Here is a 3754-nt window from a genome sequence, read left to right on the forward strand (position 1 = left end):
TCCAGAGGGAAAGACTGAAAACAGTTATGTTCTAAAGCATCCAAAGCAAACAGTAGCAACAGATAAATTTGGTCTATGGCTGCTAAACGCTAGAGTTAACGTTGTTCCTTGTGTTAAGTTACAATCATTGAGGAAAACAGAAAGCAACATCAGAAACAGTGTTTACCTGATGCAAGGGAAAAAACCGCGTATGGAAAGAGATAATACCAGAACATAAGTGCAAAATTGACAGATAAACAGAGGCCCACTTTGTACATCAAGCATGCCCTCATCGCCCAGGATCAAAAGGCTGCCATGGCAATTGACTCACTCTCCCATCTCAATCACCTTCTGCTGCGTCTCTGACATCAATTGTAAAACTGTATTCCTGGTCACATCCTAGATACGAATCACACAAAATACAGCATATATGACTTCTTTCCAACTTCAGCAGGAGCAGTGAAGTCAAGCTTGACTTATGCCCTCTGTTGCAGCGACACCCTCTTTATCACCAGCAGCTGCTGGCTTTTGCTGTCACCATCCACAAGCCACCACCCCTCTTCTTGGCTTTCGGGTATCTGGGTGCATCAACTGGTCCAACCTCTGAGCGCCCCTCAAAGTCTCGCTCAAGGGTGACCTGCAAGGTAACATTTTCCCCAGGCCTCACATCATTACTATCCAGCACCTCGTACACCATATCAATGTTAGGAAAGCGGTTGCAAAAGTGGATGATGTCCTGCAGCTGTGACTCTGATATCTGGAGTAGCTCATGCCCTTCATCATTCTCCATCTCCATCAAATCAAAGACTGTTCCAGTACTCTTCCCTGGATTTCTTCACACCTCTTTGCCAGCTCCCTTGTGAAGTGTGGAAGTTGCAGAAGAATGGAGTCACGCTCCCACATGCCTTGAGTCACCATCTGACTCACTTCCATCGCGAGAAGAGCTAGATTGAGCCACCCATTGCTGGAAATAACATCAACCATAGCCTGAAGCAACCTGTTAGCAGAGAGGAGAACCTCTCTCTGATCGGCTGCTAGATTTCCTACCACTATGTCTCGAGAAGTGGGCTTGTAACAACACATTTGCCTTCTCATGCGGATCCATGCACTTGGGGTTTTCAACAGAAAACCTCTGGTGGTTGATCAATACTCTTTTCAGCTCTTCCTCACCTGGTCGAATTGGAAGCTGAGCATATTCAGAAGCTGAAGCCAAATTTTCCAGAAGACCCTTCATCTTTGTTTTCGAAGTCAATGATGAACTGAAGCGCTCGATGGTAGTGTAACTGATGCAATAGTATGATGCAATTGCAATCATGCCAAGGTTCAGAGGAGAGAGATACATTTCTTCTATGGCCACGCATTTACTTGCTTCCAAATCACTTAGTGTTCTCAACGAGCTCGGAAAGGTGATCCGAAAGATGCCTATGGCTGATGCCCTAGAGATTGTAGTAGTTTGGGTTTTGGGTAAGCCTCCGGTACATGAATGTCCATGTCAAGTAGTCTACAGCATCTTGCTTGTTCTCAATAGTTCCAACAACAACTTCAGCATTCAAATTGTCATACAGGAAGTGTTGTAGATGACTTTCCACAGGCAGTGCCTCATAGACAAACTACTTGTAGTACTCCTTACGGGAAGCATGACACAGGATGACACATTTCCCAGCATTGTCCAATAGAGGTCTGCTTGCATGGCCCATTATCTGCAAAAGATCAGTAATTGGATAATCAGTGTGAGCACAATACAGTTTGAAAAGATCTTTAGATGTTGGAATCAATACACAATAGCGCAATGCAATCTGCATTTAATGCACTAGTGTCTAACAAAATGACCAAATGAAAGTGTAGGAACTACAAAATTCCTATTTCCCAACAAGATACACCTGCACAATCAGAAGATAGCAACAACTTGTCAGTGCTTGTAACTGCTTTCATTTATGAAACTACATCTCTATTACCATTTGGTCCATGAAACCATACCCAAAAAAATATCTTTGATTCCCCCATCCATCCATTCAACCATCATATAGTTATAGTCATAAATACATACACATAAATGTATCATACGATTATATACATATGCAGGGATGGACTTGTTTCAGACCATTCATCCAATGTACCCTACCATTATTTGGCCACAAACCAAAAAAAAACTTAAAGTGAGAATGGATCTAGTGATTGCCTTCTCTGGACAATCCTACCCATTCCCGACCGTCTTATCAATGAACTTTTCATTCAAGATGAGCCATTGCTAGCCTGTCTTTAGTGTCCATTTATACAAAATTGGTTAAACAGGATTGCCCAACCACTGATCTTCTTTTTTTAGAGGTCCATTCCCAATTGGACCTGCTGAACATATGGTTAGGATATCATCTGCATATATGATGCATATGGTTAAGAAATAAAACTTTAGAGTGAGAATGGATCTGATTGAATAAAATATCAGAACAATAGAAAACAGATACGTTGGAATAAAATAAACCAAGGATGAATGAGATATCGGATCAATGTGATTTTTATGTGGTGGTCCATGAAATGTGTCCTAGACTTAGTTCAGATTGATCAATTGGACTGTAATTAGGAGAACTCTTTAACTTATAGTGCTCTGAGAGCAATGGAGCATTTCTCCTGTATATAAGCATACACATGTTTACATGCATGCATCATGCGCACGCGCGCACATGGGTTTTGCTAACGTCCACACATTTATGGGGATGTTAGCAATGTCCCCAATCCTTTTGAATGACATGTAAGACATCCAATCATCAATCGGGACAATTTATTCAGTAGTACTACTAGGAACAAGCCATGGTGCAAGAATCACGTCGATCTGATGATCCCAAGCTTTTGAATGGGGCCAATTTGTTACAACTACTTGTTGTTTAAGGGCCATAGCTCACATGGTTAGAATCATTGAACCAAAACGCTACTTTGGAATCATAAACAGTACAAAGTGAGATCTATATAATAGATGTTTCAAGTGATGACTGGACCTATTTTGTTTTACAAAATATCGACGGTCCATTTTCCGCACTATTGATCAGATGTTTACGATCATCTTGGTGTGACTTTTGAACTATGGCTTGCCCCAAGTTTTGTGAATGAAAAGACGGTTCAAATCAATGATAGGCATCCCACATAGGATTAAGAAGGTTTATGATTCCAAAACTTCTTAATCCTATGCCTTCAATTTTTTGGTACAGTCTTGGAGGTTCTGATCTTCTAGTAATGTATCCTAGTTCAATTCTTTCAAGTAGTGCTACATCATTGGATGATGCCTTGCAGACCAGGCTAGGCTCAAGGCTGGATCCTTGGCTCTTGGGTTGGGCACGTCTCTTTTCCAACCAACAACAAAAGCTGCAATTCATCTTTGCATATAACAATAACAGAAACAAGGATGCAAACTATAAACAGGCAGTCAAAAACTTACTTAAGCATGGAATTTCATCTAGCCTTGTAAACTGCAGCCAATGATGTAATCATTTGCTCTTTCTCTTGCCACTGAGGACCACTAACAGCAAACTCCAACTTCACAATGCCTAGAGAGAAGTTCTCAAATGAAATTTATCATAGGGAATCTACTAACAAAGAAGAATCATAAGTTTTGCAGCAGGAAGGAAAATAAAAGTTGTAACATAGCAACTTGATCAGCAAAGAACAACAAAAATTACAGAGGAGATTGGCAAAAACTCAAACGATAAAATTAAGGATAAACAAGCTCCAAATAAAAGCAATACAAAGTATAGTTGGGAAAACAATACGGACAAAAGGAAACAGG

The 3754-nt window shown here is 40.7% G+C and overlaps 1 pseudogene; it reads right to left on the minus strand.

Moving 5' to 3' along the window:
• Positions 1 to 1796, minus strand: LOC131217064 (DExH-box ATP-dependent RNA helicase DExH12-like; annotated as a pseudogene).
• Positions 1797 to 3754: the final 1958 nt, after the last annotated feature.

The sequence above is a fragment of the Magnolia sinica genome, chromosome 10 (assembly GCF_029962835.1).
Source record: "Magnolia sinica isolate HGM2019 chromosome 10, MsV1, whole genome shotgun sequence".
Classification (NCBI taxonomy): Eukaryota; Viridiplantae; Streptophyta; class Magnoliopsida; order Magnoliales; family Magnoliaceae; genus Magnolia; species Magnolia sinica.